The following is a 20,569-nucleotide window of genomic DNA, read 5'->3' as shown; positions in this document are numbered from 1 at the left end:
ATTTTATCATTTAAAAAAAAAAAAAACAAGAGTTACAGATCTAGACAAAAACAAAAAAACCAAAAACTAACATCTGCATGCAAGATCCCCTATCAGTTTCCTCATACCTCCTGATAGCCCTTTGAATGTTAATATCCATCAGAGTGATCAGGGCCCTTCTGCACTCCCACCCTCCTGGTTAGTCTTGTCTTCCTGGTGATGGTCTCCCTGCACACAGAAACCCTCCTGCTTATAAACACAGTCTTGGTCACAAGTCCCAGTGCAACATCCCATGCAGCCGCCATGCTACATTCATAGGCACAACCCCTTTGTTTGGTTTGGCTGAGAAGAGTCATTAGTAAGTCAGTAGTCCTTGGGAGATGACTGGATGACCCCTCCTGTGCTAGCTCTCCCCAAGGTGAGAAACATGTCCTCCTTTTCAGGACATGCACTACAACTGAATTATGCACATACCAGTTTAAGCTTGCTCTCAACACAGGACACAACGTAGACTCGTACACAAACTACAGTTTCTAGTCCACAATACAGGGTACAATTTTAAATCTCACACACACACACACACACCTCTAAATGTGATTAAGGCGACAGTGTCCCCCCAAAACCTATCACAACACCCCTTGTAAGTAATTTTGTAGCAGGGACTGTAACTGTTTGTATTTAGACCAGCACAATGCGATCTGATCCTTTTGGGAGACTCTGATTCTATCCCAACACAAATAATCATGACCTCAGCATGTCAGTGGCATTAGTATTACCATGTGGCAATGTTTTCTGCATTGCTACCAAAGCTCTGCCTAGCCTGTGCATACGGTTAGGACATTAGTCTCCAGGGCTGTCACTCAAGCACCTTTCATAAGCATTAAATGCCCTCCAAATTTTTAAGAAAATGGAGATTCACCTACATACATTAAATATATTTGATCAGAGCTATAGAATGCCTTCTCTGAGCTGCTTTTGCTTTATTCACCATATTCCTAGATCACAAAAACGACTGTCTTTTAATCTTCCTTTCCCTGATCAATCTATATTCTGCACAGTGGGAAAACACCTCTAGTTTATTTAAAATATGCTATGGTTACATTAATAATTATCAAGATACATTAACAACTCATCATAGGTAGACCTCATTAGATAGTAGCATGTAAATGAAATTTTGGGAAGGTAGCCCTAGATTTTCATCTTTAGGTGCTGCTTTAAGCAAAATAACATGTCTTGTGTCAAGTTAGGAGTGTATTCTTCATAGATTGTGTGGACTCAAGCACTGTAATTCATGGGGTCTTTTACAATATTTATAGATCATGTGCACACTTTACACCAGTATTAGTTTGGTTGATCTGGAAAAAACAAACACACACACACAAATGAACTAGCCCCCATTTTATGAAATCCGTATTTTTAATTGTCCTATTCATCAATATTTTTTAAAATTGATTGCAGTAGCAGCCCAGGAATAAATAGTAATTTTCTGTGAGAACAAATCCATTTAACCTTTGGTAGCATTTGAGAGACTGCCATCTTCCTAAAGTGGCTTATTTTGATCCTGAACTGTCTCAAGAGCTTTGTCTCTTGTAAGCTGCAAGCAAAGCTTCTGTCTCTGCATAAAACCACTCAAGCATCACGTTTTACCTCCAAAATGATTGAGCAATCAGACAATCTGGGTGGAGGACAGGGGGGCAGATTAGACTTGGGTGAAAGATCAGTCTAGACAATATCTGTTGAAAGCTACAACTGATGAAAGTTTGACAGCTCATATTGTAAAAGATGAAAACAAATTTACAAATTATTTCAGGGAACTTAAGTAAACTTAGCTTTCCATGCCAAAATATATGAATGTAGCCTGTTACATTTGGTGTTCTCTGATCCTATTCATATACCTATACACACCTAAAACTAGAATCATTCATCACATCATAATTTTGTTCTTGCGAACTTCTGAGTAATCCCTGGTGTAATCTGTCCAGAGCACAGGTGGCACGAGAGTGAGTACTGCCCTTCCTCCTCGCCCATCCCCAGCTTCTTCTAATCTTCCCTCTTGGTGGTTTTCCCCTTATTTAATGTCTGACCACCCTAACCTCTATTGATCTGCATGCCTCTAATGAGTAATGGGTGTGGAGGATTAGATGGAAAATGGCTCACCCTGACATTTTATTAGTACTGGCTTCCTCCATTCTACATAGATGAGATGGAAGAACCAGAAGATGGAGGTGGGAAGCAGTGCTTGGACTTTTACACACTGCATTTAAAAAAAAAAAAAAAAGTTAAATATTTTTCAAAACGTCTGTTCCTGGAGGCGGGAGCCCTGGCTGGAGGGACCCTGGGCTGAGGCGCAGCCCGGGATCCCCACTGCTTACCCCGACCCTGCCAGTGCTGGACCAGCTGGAGGCGAGAGGGGAGTGGGCGGAGTCAACACTGGTGGGGGGGAGCCCAGGGCTGGGGCGGCAGAGGGTGCGGGTGTGTGTGTGGGGGGGAGAGAGAGCCCAAGGCTGGGACGACAGAGGGTGGGGGAGAGCCCAGGGCTAGGGTGGGGGGCAGCCAAAAATTTTTTGCTTGGGGCAGCAAAAAACCTAGAGCCGGCCCTGCTTCCAGGACCTCAGCTGCAGCAGCTTGCCTTAACACCCATCAGTGGGTTCCTGATAACCAGTCAAACTAACAGCCTGCGTCAGGCCTTCCTTGCTATGGGGAGGTGCTGGCAGACTGCAATCTTCAATCCACTCCTGTCCCTAGCAAGACTTCTAACCCCCCAGGGAAGCTGCCCATCTGCTCTCCTATCAGCTCCCAAATGAATTGTGCTCCCTCCTTCTTCCTGGCTGGACACCTAGTATGTGTGTAGTAGGGTGGGGTTAACTGGGCAGCTGGTTAGCTCCTTTCTGACCAGTATGAAGTTGATTTACCCCCTTACATGCAAACTAAAAATAAAGCATGTGCACCAAAACATGTTGTTTAGTTGCAGTAGTTGAAAGCAGAATGAGAACTTGCAGCATCAAAATTCCTGTCACAATGTGCTGAGTTCTATGGCTGCTATGATCTACAAAACATATACATTTTCCTCACCTCATTCCCACGCAACCTTCCTCCCTCAGTCTGTGCTGGCAAACCTCAGAGATGTAGCAGTATCCTTGGCAGTCACGGAATTTGCAGCAGTGAAATCTATAAGGTTAGGAACCACTTCCTAATTGCAGCTCCCACAAAATATTCTGACAACTTGCTTTTCAGTAGAGAATGAAGGATAACGTCATGGCTAGGACATGACAGCAATGAACCTTTTTCCCTTTGCACAAAGATGAGTCAGTATAGAAACATTGCTGATGACAGCAGAAAACATGAAACTCTAAAAGCATAAAGAGTTTACACCAATCTCCACTGTGCATATTTCAATTCTACTTTACAACCACAAAAAGTAAAATGAATAGGGCTGGATTTAAGGGCAGGAGACTCAAGCAACTGCCTGGTGTGCTGGGCTTGGGGTGCTGCTTCTGTAGCAACAAAAGGGGAAATTTTACTTCATTCTATGTTTCAGGTATTCTGAATGTGGATTCATTTCACTAACCTCATAGAAAGTTCTGGACCTTTGTAGAATCTCACGGAACTTTAACAAATTGGGGATGGGGGGTGCCAAAGACGCTACTCACCTGTGGTGCCATTTGGTCTAGGGCCAGCCCTGAAAATAAAGCCAAGAGTTTTGTGAGGTCTTTTTTTAAGCTCCAATTCAGTTTGACAACCTCATTAGCAATATATAGTAGCATCGGTGGAGTGCTATGGATGGAATAAACTGCCCTGCTACACAGAAAAGTTAAGACTAGAAGTAGACCTGGAGCATGAATCTTTCTTCAGCTGGTTCATATGTTACATTCATTATCTAACAACTTGTCCATCAGCCAGATGTGTCTTCCCTTCTCCCCTACCCAGAAGATACATGGAGCAGCCAGTTGAGGGCAGTTTACAACAGATTTGCTATAGGAGCTAGAGCAATGCATTGAATTGAGTACAAAACAGCACAGTGAAATATTTTACATTTCTAAATCCATTTTTTCAGTCTTAAAGAAGGGAAGTGCTTCACAAGCCGTATCTACACAGCACTACTGAAATGCAGTCAGTGGAGGGGTGGGGAGGGCAAAACCCAGCTGGCTGTCAGCCATGGGGAAGCAGGGAAATTGGCCACTGGAGAAACTTTTACAAGAAGTGCTCTAGAACAGGGGTCGGCAACCTTTCAGAAGTGGTGTGCCGAGTCTTCATTTATTCACTCTAATTTAAGGTTTCGCGTGCTGGTAATACATTTTAACCTTTTTAGAAGGTCTCTCTCTCTAAGCCTATAAACTATTGTTGTATGTAAAGTAAACACGTTTTTTAAAATGTTTAAGAAGCTTCATTTAAAATTAAATTAAAATGCAGATCTTATCAGTTTAGTGCAGTGGTTCTTAACCTGGGGTGCACGCACCCCCTGGGGCACGGTTGGTGCAAGGATATTTTTCGCCCTAGGCAAAACTTCCACCTTGTGTCCCCCTCCCCCGCTGCACATCGGTTCATTGAGAGGCAAATCCCAACAAGCCTTTATAGACCCCAGGGGCCAGCCTGCCCAGGGGCCAGCCATGCCCAAGGGCTGCTCCCCAGACCAGGTTCCCCCCTCTCCGCCCCCTGAACTCCCCTGGAGGGTGCACAGCCCTCCCCCCTGCAAGCCCTCCCCACCCCAGTGGCCCCCACCCCGAGTCCACTCACTGGCTTTGTCGGGCTTGGGCCGCTGCAGAAGCTCAGCAGAGAGGAGCCACCTTCCGGAGGCACTGGAGAGCCAGAGCGTCCCGCTTGCGGCAGCAGCAAGCCCCAGCCATGGAGGAGCCAGCGCAGTGCAGGGGTGTAGCAGCCCTGCCAAGGTGGCAGCGCCACTAGGGGGGAGCAGCCGCACCCCCTCGGCCCCTCCGGGGGCTCCTGCAGGCTGCAGTGGATATATGCTGGTGCCAGCCCCCATGCGCCCCCCGGCTCCCCACTCGCCTAGGGTTACCAAATTTCAACAATCAAAAAGAGGGGAGAGCCCTGCCCTAGCCCTGCTCCCATCCATTCCCTCCCACTTCCAACCCCGACTGCCCCCATCAGAACCCCCAACCCCCCCCGCTCCTCATCCCCTGACTGCCCCCTCCTGGGACCCCTGCCCCTAACTGCCCCCCAGAACCCCACTCCCTACCTAAGCCTCCCTGCTCCTTGTCCCCTGACTGCCCCCTCCTGAGACCCCCCCCCACCCTAACTGTCCCCCTAGGACCTTACCCCCTACCTGTCCCCTGACTGCGCCAACCTTATCCACACCCCCGCCCCCAGACAGACCCCCGGGACTCCCACACCGCATCCAACCACTCCCTGCCCCCTGAGAGGACCCCCAGAACGCCCGACCCATCCAACCCACCCACCCCCTGCTCCCTGACTGTGCCCCAGGACTCCCCTTACCATGCCCATGCTGGTCAGACGCTGGCTCCACGTGGAGGCAAAACACGCTGCCAGGGTGCTGTGCACACAGCCCCTCCCCCGCAGAGTGCTGAGGCAGTGGGACGGGGGAGCTGCAGGCCTGGGGTTCCGTTCACTCAGCCAGCAACGGGATGAGCAGGGCGGGCGGCCGGGACCCCGGCTGGCAGCCATGTGCCAGGCAAAATCGGCACGCATGCCATCTTTGGCATGCGTGCTGTAGGTTGCCACCCCCTGCTCTAGAATCTTCTTTGTCTGGAGGCAAAAGAGTGGGAAACCAGCCAATTGAAGACCCCCTGAATTTAGGGAAATTCCAAGGTAGTTGGCTCTATGCCACCCTATACTCCCCACCCCCTCTCTCCCCGGCAAAGGGGACACATCAAGTGTGCAGCTGGAGAAAGGGGTGTGACTGGCACTTTACTGCATTCCAGCAAATCCCCAGCTGCCGCAGTGGCCCTTTGCAAACTATTGCTTCCAGCCAGACTTATGAGCAGCCCTGAGGCTGTTTTAAGTTGTGCCAGGAACCAAATCAACCTGTGGCCAGCCCAAACAACTGGGATCCACAACGGTGGCTCTTAGCCACCCCATTTGTCAGCTGGGCAGCTGACAGGTTGGCTGCAGCTGAGTTGATTTCCTAGTAAGGAATACTCTAAAAAATAAATAAATAAATAAATAAATAAAAGCTTTCCAACCAGAACAATCATTAGTTTACAAAATATGTCCACACATAGATGCATGCATATACTCAGATCTGATCTTGGTGTTCCAACCTAAACACTACCCTTTCAAGATACAAAATGTAGCATATCATAAACGTGAAGGGAAAGACGTCTACTGGTGAGCAAACAGTTTGCCTAATGGAGGGAGAGACAAGGAATGTGTGTATTTGACCCGCTGTTACAGTCTTTTACATATTGTTACTATGCCTTCCTAAAGCTACATTCTTGAAATATTTTGCTCCTACCTTCCCTGGGAGGGAGACCATGTGGAGACAAGTTTCTTCTTCACAGATGAAGCGTTCATGGCTGTTCACTTCATTAAAAGCGAATCAAGGCTGATAGGCCATATTTTTAATTAGGAAGTTCTTTTCAAGGTAATAAGTCCTTTAACTTTTTTCTGACATTTCTCACACAGTGAACAGCACAAAAGCGAAGCTGCACCAAATAATAAAGATGCATAGATCTAAAGGGAAATACTGCAGCCTCCTGTGTGCAACAATAAAATCCCAGCTCTTTTTACATGGTATGAAACAGGGAGATATGCATGGATATTATCTATCCAATCAGCAGCTCTCAGCATACATCCCAACATTTCAAGTGGCTCAAGCAGGATGCAGTGCCACTGAGGTTTGGCCTATCTGCCTCTGCACAGATGGAGATGCGGGGGAAGGGGACTGTAGATGGGCCAAATTTGATTGGTATTGTGACTCAGTGTGTGCCAAGTTGCAATGCCACTTGCTTTGGGGGCCATCTCAAACGGGGAGCCCAGAGCAAATTGTCCCTTCCCACCCCAAGGCAGACCTGAATGCAGGAAATGTCCACTTCAACAGGGACACAGGGCTTGAGGATGGGTTCAAGGCCCAAGTGGGACAGTTTCAGAAAATCAGGGACTATTGGAAAATCTGGCCAAATTTGCTGCTTCTTCCTGGGCTCTAGCTGCTGCTCCTTGCTCAACAACCCCTGTGACCAAATAAAGGTATCTAGGGCACTGCCCAGCATTACTGTACCCAAAGCTGATTCTATTACCAAGGGTGGGCTGGAGGAGGGGGAAATGTGCTGCAGTGAATAGTACACCTGTTCATGAACACCAATAATCTGTATTCTGTTCTTCCTCAAAATTCAAGGGTGTTCAGGTCTGGGACTGTGGCCAACACCCATGTGTATTTTCACAAATTAAATATCAAAGCTAGATCTTAGACATTAATAAATGTAAATATAAATCTTGGTGACATCTCAAGATCAATGTTTTCATCCCCCATCCCGCCCCCCCTTGCTCCTTTTCTATAAAGTGTTACATGTGTAGATTTATATAGCAACAGTCACCATAACTAGACACATCTCATCCCACCCTTCTAATATACATTCCCCCAAAAGGTGAATCTTTTCTGAAACATATTACTGCTACAAGCCTAACAGTTTAACATACATTGAATGTTACACCATACAGAAGTATTCTTCAAGCCATGAGTAGATGATGCGCATTGAACCCTAAGACAAACTGAAGTCATCTGGGGTCCGTCTACAATAGCAAACAACCAAATAAAAATTAGGCCTACTCAGTCTTCATTAAAAAAAAACACATTCTTAAAAACCTGTCAAAGACTGATGTTTCTCATACTTCAATCATTCTGAATTCCCTGGTATAATGGAATGAACTATGCAAGGTACTGGTGAAACAGTTCCACTGTCAATGGGAGTTAAGAGGGCACTACCCCTTGCAGACTGTGTTCACCACCACCACCTAGCAATAGACCACAAAATGCATCTCACACTTGCTTCAGAAGAAGGAAATCAATCAATCCCCCTGCTCTTGAGGCAACCCTCTTCCCCATGTCTGAAATACGGCAAGTCTATTTTATATAACACAGCAAAAGTATAACTAAAACTGGGATTAGAGTCCTTTTGTTTATCCTTTTAACCAAATCCTGAGATATTTTTAATTTTTCTTTGGAACAAAAAGCAAAAGATCTGCAGGAATCAAATATTTGCAGTTTCTCTTTGAACACCACCTACACTAATTGCCACCTAACTGCAGTGCTAGTTTTCTCAGGCCTCTGCTGTTAAGGATCAACAGACATGAAGGGTAACAGTCCAGCTGGGAGGTTTCAGAGAGGGCTGCACTAACTGCCTAATTCAGTGATGGGCAACTTGCGGCCCGCGGGCTACATGCACCCCATCAAGGTAATCTGCTGGTGGGCTGCCAATTTGTTTACATTGCCAGTGGCCGCTGTTCGCCGTTCCCAGCCTACTTACGATAGCAGGATTTGCTCTAGTACATTAAGAATAGATGTGTAGACTTAGCAGTTTGGGCTGGAGCTCAGGTTCTCAAGCCAAGGGGAGGGATGGGCTTGAGAGCTCAAGGTCCAGCCCGAGCCTCATCATCAAGCAATGTCTACACAGCTACATTACGTGCACTAGCACAAGCCCCACCAGCATAAGCCTGTGGATCCAGACTAGGCAGCTTGGTCCCAGATGCACAGTAAATATACCCCCAAAGGGCCTGCCACCCTTTGACAGACATCACGGGGCTTAAAAGTTTGCAAAGAACCTTGACCTCCTCAGAAGAAAGGCGTCATAAAAGGATAAAGTATTTTTACACTGTAATGTGCATGTGTGTTTTAACAGATACTTTGTGGCTTCCTTTTCTAAGCAAAATTTTGGCACCTACACAAAAACTTAAATAGATGGACTTTGCCGAGGAGTTCCCTGCAGCAGTTGGGGACTTCAGTCCTTCCTTTCCCCCCCTTCCTTCACAGGGCCATTCTGAGACAGTCACCCTATTGCCACAGCATTTGTACGCCTTTGTGTGGGTAGCAGAGGTGAGGTGGCCAGTGTATTCATGGAGCCTGGTCAGTCACAGACCCACTAGCCAGACCCCTGACATGTCCCCTTATTCTCCATGCACAATGACATGACACAAAGCATCAGGGCCACCCAAAGGATTCAAGGGACCTGGGGTCTTCGGTGGTGGAGGGCCCCACCGCCGAAGTGCCGAAGACCCAGCACTTCGGCAGCAGGTCCCGGGGTGGAAGGACCCCCCGCCGTGGGTCTTCGGGGTACTTTGGCGGCAGGTCCTGGAGCGGAAGGACCCCTCCCCGCCCCCTGAATTGTCACCGAAGACCCAAAGCAGAAGCAGCTCTGGGGGCCCGTGCCCCGTGAGAGTTTTCCAGGCCCCCAGAGCAAGTGAAGGACCCTGCCCCAGGGACCCCGAAAAACTCTCGTGGGGGCCCCTGTGGGGCCCAGGGCAAATTGCCCCACTTGCCCTCCCCCCCTCCCACGGGCAGCCCTGCAAAGCACAGGTCTACAGCATGCAGGAATAAGGAGTCTCTTTGTGTGTGTGGGGGGGGTCCCCAATGGTTAGGAAACACACACAAGCAGCTTAATTGCACTACTTTGTCACCATTGGGGCTTTCTGCTCTGGCCTTTTCTGTACATACATAGGCAGAGATATTTGTCGGTAACTAGGTTTTAGATGCCTTCATTATTAGATGCCCAATTTGACACTTTTAAAAGGGGACTGACTTTCAAAAAGTAGGTGCTGAGACTGTTTTAAAACTCCTTCAATGTGTCCCAAATGGACCATCGAAAAACTGAGGAACTCAGAAAACAAAAATAATCACTAGTCAGTCACTTTTGAAATTCTTGGCCACATATTTTGTGCTTTAGATCTTTGATAGTGTTTTCATTTTGTTTCCTATCAAGATCATTGTTACCTGGCTGGATATTTCATTACATTCCCAGAAGCTAGAAAATAAAGCAGCAAAAGTGTCCAGAGAAAGAAGGCAACATCTTGGGCAAGAACCTTGTGGTTTGAAAGGAGGAGGAAGAAAATGAGATCTTGAAAGCAGTCTAATCAATAAAACAAAAAACCAAAAATCATAGCTTTATAAAAAGTGAAAACATCCCTGTTTATTACTAAATCTGAATAGTAGTCCAGCATCTATAAGTTCCTGCAGCTTTCCCTCATTGGCCAAAAGGAACTGTTTTCAGAGGAAGAGAATAATTGATGTGGGAGGGTCTCATTACCAGGTGTCAGCATAAATATACAGCAGATTAATTATGCCTGCAGATCTCATGCTTTACTAACGGGAAGCCTGCCATCATTAGATACAGAACCAAATAGCCTATGCCAGCATTTGGCTATAACAAAGGTAAGTCTCAGGGTGTGACAAATGCCTGTAGTGATGTTTGAAGATCCTTGATGAGCAACCAGCCTCTTTCTTAATCATCTCCAATGGCATGTACATAAATTAATTATTGCAGTGATTACATAGTGAATGTGAACAGCATCCTAAGAGTTGGCAGAGTCTACCCACGGAGTGTATTAAACCCCCAAAAATGATCAGAAGTTGGAGAGAGAAAGACAGAGTTTATGTGTACCTTATTTAAAAAAACAGCCTTGTTTAAGTCAAAATCCCCAGTTAATCACATCGCTGTCGCTTCTAACATCAGCAGTAGACACAATGGATTCCTCCCATATTTACCCAAATGTTTTGGCTGTCCATACCATAATTTGGTTTAATGGGGTCAAGCTGTATATTTTCCAGGTATCTGTTATGTGACTAACATCTGATACATGACAAACCCCATTGTGGCAAAGACATGAAGGATGAGATGCCAGACATCCTTACGTGGAAGAGGTCTTCTTTCCAAGAGTTCTATTGAGCTTGTGTGAGGACAAATTCTTGTTCGTGCCAACCTCTTTGATCAGTGGGGGTGGGTTCCGCGGTTTCTATCACAGCAATAGCAGCAAAGAGTCCTGTGGCACCTTATAGACTAACAGACGTATTGCAGCATGAGCTTTTGTGGGTATGCATCCAACGAAGTGGGTATTCACCCATGAAAGTTCATGCTCCAATACGTCTGTTAGTCTATAAGGTGCCATAGGACTCTTTGCTGCTTTTACAGATCCAGACTAACATGGCTACCCCTCTGATACTTATCCCAGCAATAACTCTACCATAAGAGGTTCCAATAACTGGAATACCTCCCCTTTTGAACAAGTATTGACAAATAGCACTTCTTTTGTCCTTATTTCTCTGCAGTTGTTAAACCATATAGGTCTTTCAAGGCCCCTTAAATTCTTCTTTCCTCATTTCAGACATTAAAGAGCAGGTGATAAGAGAATCTTCTGAATAAGACAACTGTTGATTCTATTCTCATCCTGAGAGGCATTATCACGGCCGACTCCATGATTTTTGCCACCCCAAGCAGCAAAAAGAAAAAGAAAAAAAAAGCCACCGTCGCGATCTGCACCACTACCGCCGCCGGTTCAATCTTCGGCAATTTGGCTGCTGGTCCTTCGCTCCCAGAAGGAGTGAGGGACGCGCCGCCGAAGGGCCGGAGGTGCCGCCCCTCTCTGTTGGCCACCCCAAGCACCTGCTTGCTGGGCTGGTGCCTGGAGCCAGCCCTGGGCATTATCCTTTCCCATAAAGTTAGATGTCCCTTGCTGCAAGTGCAACTGACAGCTGTTCCCCCCCCCCCCAAACTACTTTTGGTACAATCCAGGTGAGTAAACATTGCTATTGTAGATATTTCCTGACCAGAACAATGCCTCCTCTTTCACATTCCAGGGTGCAATCCAGGGAGGGGGGTGTCACCACCTGCTCTGCAACCTTGGGTGCCTCACACTGTTTTGCTACTGTAGCTCCTAACCTGGGCTGCTCACAAAGAGCCTACAGGTCACAACCTAAGCGTCCGTGTAGAGCTGCGGCCCTGGTCCAGCAGCTGTGACCCCAGCAGCTTGTCAGCAACACTCCAGTCACACTCTGGCTTCCACCAGCCTTGGTTACTACCCGTAGGGTGACACCAACAAACTCCCAGGCCTGAATTTTCCCAAAACGTGTATATTCTGCACTTTTCTAATGTACTTTTCAGATATTAAGATGTGTTGCCCCTGTAAGGAGTCAATATTCAACAGTTTGCTACTTTAACTGGATTTACCAAACTGTTCAGTTTAAACACAGTACTGGATTGGTTTACATGAAAGGTAAAACAAGTTTATTAACAAAAGAAGATAGGTTTTTCACTGAATTCAAGTATAAAGAGAGAAAGTTATAAACTGCTAACAGGAAATAAAAGTGAACACACATACCTCAAAGTCCAAAACTTGATCTCGCAAGCTTTTGTTCAAGTCTTTGTTTAAGATGGCCTTTCTGACCAACAGTCTTCCAGCAAGATGGTGACTGACTCTTTTCTTGGTCAGGATTTCTCCCAGAGGCGCAAAGATGCTGGTGCCTTTGTCTTCTTAGGTGAAAGAAATAACTTGGGGTTCTCTGCCCCTTTCTTTTATAGCCAGTGAACCTTTAAAGTGGTTTCTTCTTCAAAGTAAAGTTTATTCAAGGAGTAAAGAAAGTGACATGGAGTCTGGTGATGAAAGATGCTCCAGGCTTTCTCTTCCCCCACTTCTGTTTGCTGAAATCCAAATTGTTCTGTTTCCTGCCATCTCCTCCACCTGCTGTCTCAAGGACCTTGTTTACTACCTGTGTGTCAATTGAGGTGTAAACACATTCTTTTGCTCAGGATAGGCCTGTTTTGCCTAGGCAGGGCTGTGTGATTTTGAACATGTGTTATCATCATCATACAGGGGGGATTTCGTAACTTCAAATGTTGCTGCTACACACATTTCACCATTATTGACTAACGAACTATTCATTTTCAAATGATAGCGCACAAGGCATATTTTGTACAAAGATTATTACACTAGGGTGTGAATACAGGGTTGCTTTTGGTCACACTGTCCAGGTATGGGCCTAGTACCTATACACAGCTATAGCAAAGCCCGCCTGATGCAGAGAAGGAACAGAAGCCTAACTGATGCCATCAATCACGTATGTGGAGCTTTAGTCCTATTAATTTTTACCAATATTTTAATGCAACTTTCAGAAGACCAAAAGGGAAAAAAAAACCCTAACATCAGCAAACACATCTATGAAAAGAGACCCTCATAAAAGAGCCTTCTTCCTAAAAAATTCCTGGTGTTCTCAGCATCCCTCTTCCTGCAGAAAATGTATTTCTATTTCCCCTCCCCCCACACACACCTTGCTGCATTAAAAGGCTTGAGTATATTTGAAGTAACTTTTGGAAAAGAACTGGAACTATTTATTATTTTATACAACTGCCTACACAAACAACAATGAAGAAAATGGTATCCAGATACTTACTGCAGAGATCCCTGTTCTAGCCTCTAACAGCAGGCATCTCTGCTGCAGAATACTTGTGTGTGATATCCTTTGTTTGCTAGCAGAGCAGCACCCTCTAATGGCATTATTTTAAGAATGATCCCAGAAGAAGTGAAATCAATTTTACATAGAAATTGACAGTAATTAACAGTATACTATACCAGTGGTCCCCATACGGGAGTGTAGGGTTTACTTGGGGGGGGGGGACAGACTGCTCTATGGGGGCCTAAGGAACAGGAGAGGACCAATGTGAGTGAGGAAACCTGCTGGTACCCTACAAAAAACAAAATGTTTGAAAGCCACCCACCTGTTCTCCCTACATCTGTGGAAGGCACCAATGCAGCTGACAGAGCAGGAGCAAGTTACTGGTCTAAGCTTCCTTCTCTGTTCCTGTGGCACTCAGCTCGGTTCCAAGAACACAAAGCCACCCATGGCCCCACCATGCTCCAATAAAAACAAAGTTTTCTAGCCTGCAAGGACAAAAAAACTAAGAAAAATGCACAGAAAGGAGGACTAGAGTAAAAAACAGGAGAGAGAAAATGGATAGTAACTAGATATGGTGGCACCTGTGCCACAGGACACAAGTGGGGCTATCCCTCAATCCACTGAAAGCAGTTCATGATGAAAAATAGAGGCTAGGAACCTTGTTCTAGGGGAAGCTAGTAATGCCATTACATGCTACAAAATTCTAGGGGAGAATTGATTGTTCAAAAGCTAGGATTTACAAACATTAAAATGCTTTGCCACATTCATGAATTGTTAGTACAGAAGAGCACTAGGCAGATTGAAACTAAGCAAATGACTTTTCAAAGCTGAATTTTATTATTCAAGTTATATATTGTCTAAGACTACATTTTCAAAAGTGGCTAGTGATTTAGGGTACTTCAGGTCTTCAGGAGCGGCTCCAGGCACCTGCATGCCAAGCGGGTGCCTGGGGCGGCAAGCCATGGGGGGCGCTCTGCCAGTCGCCGCGAGGGTGGCAGGCAGGTTGCCTTCGGCGGCATGCCTACAGAGGCTCCTCTGGTCCTGCGGACCTCCTGCAGGCGTGCCACCGAATCTGCAGTACCAGGGACCTCCCGCAGGCAAGCCACCAAAGGCAGCCTGCCTGCCTGCCTGCCTGCCGTACTTGGGGCAGCAAAATACCTAGAGCCGCCCCTGCAGGTCTTTTTAGAGAACACTTTTAGAAGCTCTGATTCTCAAAGTGCTGAGATCTGTCCTACGAATATCCGGCCACTTTGAAGTGTTTCAAGTTGAGCACCCAAAAATTGAGGCATCCAAAATCACTAATCGCTTTTGAAATTAATATTGATACTGCTTACAGGCATAACTGAATCTCAGTCTAGGAAATGTGAAGGACAACTGCACACGGAATATTAGAAATAAATCAGTTATATTTTATGGTTAGTATAGTTGCATACTACAGGGATGAAAGAATCTGGAAAAGAGCTGGTTAATTTTGCTTTTAGTGAAGTAAACTTTCTTAGAATCTTGAGAACAGTCAATAAGTAATACAAGTTATTAAAAATCTGCTGTGTAATAAAGCTCTGGGACCAGTTGGATTTTCAGCAGGCTTTTCAATATAATTTCAGGATTATTGAGCCAACATTTTGTGAAGTTTTCAATTATATTTTCAGAGTCTGGGAGAATGCTGGGAACTATTGTATGTAACTGGCTACTATTACATTCATTCTGAGAAAAAGTGCTCTTATGCATGCAGCTCAGAAAGAACAACCTCCATGTTGAACAGTGGTTTCTCAGGTTTAGCTTCAGTTTTCACAAATACAATAGAAAAGAAAATTATACTGGAATCTAAGATGTCTAAAACACTAAAAATGATGTACAGTAACTCCTCACTTAACATTGTAGTTATGTTCCTGAAAAATGAGACTTTAAGCGAAACGATGTTAAGCGAATCCAATTTCCTCATAAGAATTAATGTTAATGAGGGGTTAGTTTCCAGGAAATGTTTTTTACCAGACAAAAGACTATATATATATATATATATATATATAATATATATATAATATATATATAATATATATATATATATATGTACATACACACAGAGAGTATAAGTTTTAAACAAAAAAATTCATACTGGTATATAGTGATGATGATTGTGAAGCTTGGTTGAGGTGGAGGAGCCAGAGGGTGAGATATTTCCCAGGGAATGTCTTACTGCTAAATGATGAACTAGCAGTTGGCTGAGCCCTCAAGGGTTAACTCTCACACTCTACAAGGCAGCAGGAATGGAGGGAGGGAGACAGCATCACAGACAAAGAAGAGACACACACCCTGTGTGTGTGTGTGTGTGTGTGTGTGTGTGTGTGTGTGTGTGTGTGTGTGGCACATTTCCCCTTTAAGTGCGCTGACCCTACTCTTAAGTACACTGCCTTGTTAATTAGATCAGCTTGCTGAGACGACAGCTGCTGCCAGCAAACTCCCTCCATCCTGAGCCCTGTTGTGTGTTCCCCCTGCTCAATGGAAGATGGGGTAAGCGGGGTGCAGGAGCAGGAGGGGGACACCATGATAGCCCCCCTCTTCTCCTCTCCCCCCACCCCCACACACAGCAAGCAGGAGTCTCAGGGAGCAGCTCCAAGGCAGAGGGCAGGAACAGCACATGGCAGTGGAGGGAGGGACAGCTGAACTGCCGGCAATTGCTAGCCTGCTGGGCAGCTGCTGCACAGGGAACTTAGGGGAGCAGGGAGCTGATGGGGGGCTACTGGTCCACCCTGGTTCCAAGCCCCCACCAGCTAGCTGCAACGGGCTGCTCTTCCTGCAAGCTGTGGACAAAGCAGGCAGCTGCCAGATAACATTAGAAGGGATCAGCAACGTAACAACATTAACCGGGACAACTTTAAATGAGGAGTTACTGTATAGAATGAGACAGACCCAAACTAACAGGTATTGATACATTTGCCTGGTAAAAGAGAAGCTATCAGTTCGTCTGATCCAGACTTGGAGACCTTTGCAAAAGGAAAGATGTTTTTGTTGGAGTGGATGCAAGTAAAAGGAGTACTGGATTCCAGTACGCCAATGAGTCCCTCTCCTGGCTAATTTCAGGTACGGTGATGGGCAGCAGTAGAAAGCCTGATAATAGCAGTAATCTGCCACAGAGCACCTGGAAGCAGCAAAGATGACATAAAGCTAAAAGGCAGACTCAGAACCATAGGTCTATCTCCAGGAACTTCACAGTAACTGAAACGTAGCCTGCATGGATTGATGTTCAATTTGGGGAACAGTGAGTGAGCCCAGACATAAAAATGTGTGTACACACTGGAGTTGGGTGACACTTTCCAGCAGAAACTTTAAAAAAAAATTTTTTTTGAAGTGTCAAAACAAACCAACCATTTTGACTTTTTCAAACCAAAAATATTTCAAATTTTCAGGCTAGATTCACAAGGGGATTTACAGAAAAGGAGGAGAAACTGATGTTTGCGCCCATCCTCTTATACTCAGTAACCCACCATCTTTTAGGATTGAGATAAACTAATTCCTCACCCCATATTCAGAACTGCACAGAGACCTTGAGCTAATATCCAAACTTACCCACTTCCTGGTGTTTGGTTTTACCAGTGACTCAAAAACACAATAGAGTTTAAAGATTGGCTGTTTCTAATGTTTCCCTGCAGTAACTCCATCAGGTCACTATCCAAAGAGACATTTCACCCTGACTACCTTTATATCTGAAGTTGGAGCTAATAGAACTCACTTGCCAACATGAGCGAATAGTTATTACCTTGAATTTTAATGCAGCATTTTAGCACCGAAGCCTAGGCTGAATCAACAGAAGATTCCTATATGGAGTCTCAGAGCTTGCCACCCCCATCTTACTTCTCTGTCCATGCTTTAAGTACAACTATAATGTTTCTCCACAGAACTACTCATCCTTGCTTCCAGGACCAGAAAATAGCAATGCAAAACAGACTCATGTATGCCCAAGAACATCAACAATTATGTCTATAGGTTAAATAAAGCAAAACCAAGCAGCAAGGATCCCTCTGAACTATTAAAGACTCCACTGAGCATTAGATACATGACAATCAAAAAAGCAATAGTCACATCCATTGAGGAAGGTGACTGGCAGACTTAAAAGTGAGCTAATAATGCTGGACCATCTGTAGTCTCTTAAGAGCAATGAAACTATTTTTGTATTAGCAAACACCTATTTGGCTAAATACTATACATATTTAATTGATATGTACTTTACTGTGTTCTAGCAGCACAATATAAACTAAGAGATATAGCAGTCAAACTCCAGCTTACCGTTGCTGTTTTGTTTAGAACTTTAAACTTTTTTCTTTTCCTTCCTACTACCCAGTGAACCCAAGTTCTGCAACTCTAAAATTAGTTTTAAAATCAGACAAGATATCATATTAGCTACTGGAACCACATCTAATGAAGCAGAAAGGAAAAAAAAATCATACTTTCCACAGGAGGTACAAACATGCCCACTCCACTGGTTGCATGAAGATTTTCATCAGCTTCATGATCACAACTGTGAAGTTAGCTATTTTATGGTCTAACTGTTTTCTTGACATTTTTTAAAATTGTATTTATACAAAGGTAGCCATATAACTGTTTGTGCATTCAACAGCATTTCTTTGGCTCCGTTTCACACGTAGCCCTCCCCACCATACCACATCACCTTATAGCTAGTGTATGGCGGTGAGAAGACCAAACATGTAGCTCACCTAATTCAACTGTCTCTTAAGAGCCAAGTACACTAGCATGAGTTAACGTGTTTAAAGCTGTGAATATAGCGACTAATCAGTGATTAACTAAACTGTGTTCAACAGAACGATAGGCAACGCTAACGTCACCTCTGGGGATATTCCACTGCCTCAGAAATGTTTAAAAAATTAAAGTTTAAATTACTTAGAAAATTGCAGCCTACAGCAAAACACTTACTTTAGGATTGCAGGTACTGCTCTCTGCCAAGTTTAAAGGGCCATCCCCAAAAAGTTCCTACAAGAGGGGGCAAAGCCTATGCGTACAAAAAGTCAATAGACATTAGAGGTTCACTAAACAGTTCATCACTTGATAGGAGAATGCAGGGAGTCTGCCCAGGAAAGAAAGTCTCTTTATGAGGAATTTAGATGCTTTAAAGTGACAGGATATACTATGAGGGGTTTAGTGAAAGTATCAGGAAAGTGGGGTAATATTAAAAAAGCTCTACTATGTTTTTAAAGGTCAAAGAGTAGAATATAATTGTAGTGGCATGAATGTCTGAGGAATATAAGAAATGGAGGTTTTAGATTCAATAAGTTTCACCATAAAACGTAAGGAGCGAACAATGATGTTCACTAGGGGAAGTAGTATGAAGAGAATCCACTATGCTATTTGTTTCAAACAAACATTAGGGTTTTCTTAACATTTAGTTTTTATTCCCTTATTTTTAAAGGATTGTATAATGGTTGGCAAGTATTATCTTTGGTTAATAAATGGAAAAAAATGTAAGCTACTTGCTCAAGATTATGTATCAGCAAATCAGTAATAGAGATGGATAGCTAGACTAGAGTTCTAATCCTATCTAATAGCTATATTTTCCCAAAATATACTCATTTAGCCATTCAGTACTCACATTTGTCATACTAGCTAATCTCAAATTATTTTGCAAAAAAAGAAAGTAAGTGGCTTTAGTGCTTTTGCAAAATAATAAATTGGTATTACTTATGCATAGAAGATATGTGGTATGGGTAGCAGTATCAACTTCACCACTTGGAAATATCTTGCTTTAATCCTGATTGTAAAGGACTACTCCTAGGGGTAAAGTACTCTTCATAACTATTTAGTCGATGGTCTCTATAAAGACAGTTCAGTGGGTCATCAGTTTTGTGAATGCACCATTGAGTTAATTATTGAGATGATGGAAAGGAATATTCCCCCTGAACCTTGTCTCTGGTGGTGGAGAACAATTTATTTGCCACCTATTGGCTGGTTGCAGAGAGGTATGAAAGAAGCTGCAAAGGGAATGAAAGATAAGGAGTCTGAAGCTGCTTAGGACTGAAGTGCCTAGAGCTCTTCTCTTGTTCCTGAATAGGCTGCAGCTAAGAAGCTTGTCTGGGTCAGGAGGGAGAGATAATTCCTCCCCCACCCCTCTTGACAGAAAGCATAAGGGAGTTAGGGGAAGTCTCAGGCATGGGGTGGGAATTTGGAAGTCACAGAAAGGGTGTCATGGAGGATTCTAGGAGAGGGGGATGCTAGTGGCCTTCTGATGGTAATGGCTTTCAGAGTCTGCTCCAGTTGGGCCTTATCTGAATTGGTGATAGAGGTGAAAGACTCCATAATGTTTGTCAATATCTAAGCCATTTTAAAATGATGTTGAGACTTACGTGTTTCAAACTCGTAGTGTGGAGAAGCATTATAGATTCACAGATTCCAAGGCCAGAACGGCCCATTGTAAACCTCTAGCCTGACCTCCTGTGTAACACTGGCCATAGAACTGCCCCAAAATAATTCCTAGAGCAGATCTTTTAGGAAAACCTCCAATTTTGATTGTAAAATTCAGTGATGAAGAATCCACCGCAATACCTAGTAAATTGGTCCAGTGGTTAATTACTTTCACAGTTAAAATTTTATGCCTTATTTCCACCTGAATTTGTCCAGCTTCCAGCCATTGGATCATGTTATACCTTTCTCTTCTAGATGGAAGAGCCCATTATTAAATATTTGTTCTCCGTGTAGATACTTTTACACTGGCACCCTTTAGCTCTTTGTTAAAATGAATAGATTGAGCTCCTTGAGTCTATCACTAAAACAGGTTTTCTAATCCTTTCACCATTCTTGTGGCTCTTCTCTGAACCCGCTCCAGTTTATCAACATCCTTCTTGAATGGTGTTCCCCAGAACTGGCCACAGTATTCCAGCAGCGATTGCACCAGTGCCAAACGGAGGTTAAAAAAACCTCTCAGCTCCTACTCAAGATTATCCCATTTATGCATCCCATGATCACATTAGCTCTTTTGCCACAGTGTCACACAGAGCTCATGTTCTGCTGGATTATCCACCTCAATCCCCAAATCCTTTGCAGCAATTTAGCTGCCTCCCTGCCCATTAAAACCAGAAATCACTTATCTGTCTGCATAGGTATCAATTCTTATTATTTTAGCTGAATATAGTAAGCTCTCTTTTTTAGGAATTTTCTTTTAAAACTTGGTAGTGACATACAAGAAACTACACTAAAAATGTATTAGCTTGACAAAGTCAAGCATTAAGAGGAGTC

The 20,569-nt window shown here is 44.3% G+C and overlaps 1 protein-coding gene across 5 annotated transcripts in view; it reads right to left on the bottom strand.

The window, feature by feature from the left end:
* ARHGAP24 (Rho GTPase activating protein 24) overlaps positions 1-20,569 on the bottom strand; it is a 536,453-nt gene that overhangs the window by 477,477 nt on the left and 38,407 nt on the right. Inside the window, exon 1 of one of the 5 annotated variants that reach the window (XM_045019054.1) lies at positions 3,630-3,648. The exons of 2 other annotated variants lie outside the window; for them this stretch is intronic. The gene's annotated coding sequence lies outside the window, so the exon portion shown is untranslated. Of the gene's footprint in view, positions 1-3,629; positions 3,649-20,569 lie in introns of those variants that run through there. 2 more of the 5 variants (XM_045019049.1, XM_045019050.1) reach the window with 2 other exon arrangements.

This window comes from Mauremys mutica, chromosome 5, assembly GCF_020497125.1.
Source record: "Mauremys mutica isolate MM-2020 ecotype Southern chromosome 5, ASM2049712v1, whole genome shotgun sequence".
NCBI lineage: Eukaryota > Metazoa > Chordata > Testudines > Geoemydidae > Mauremys > Mauremys mutica.
The sequence above is the reverse complement of the archived record's forward strand: the minus strand, read 5'-3'. Positions and strand labels throughout refer to the sequence as shown.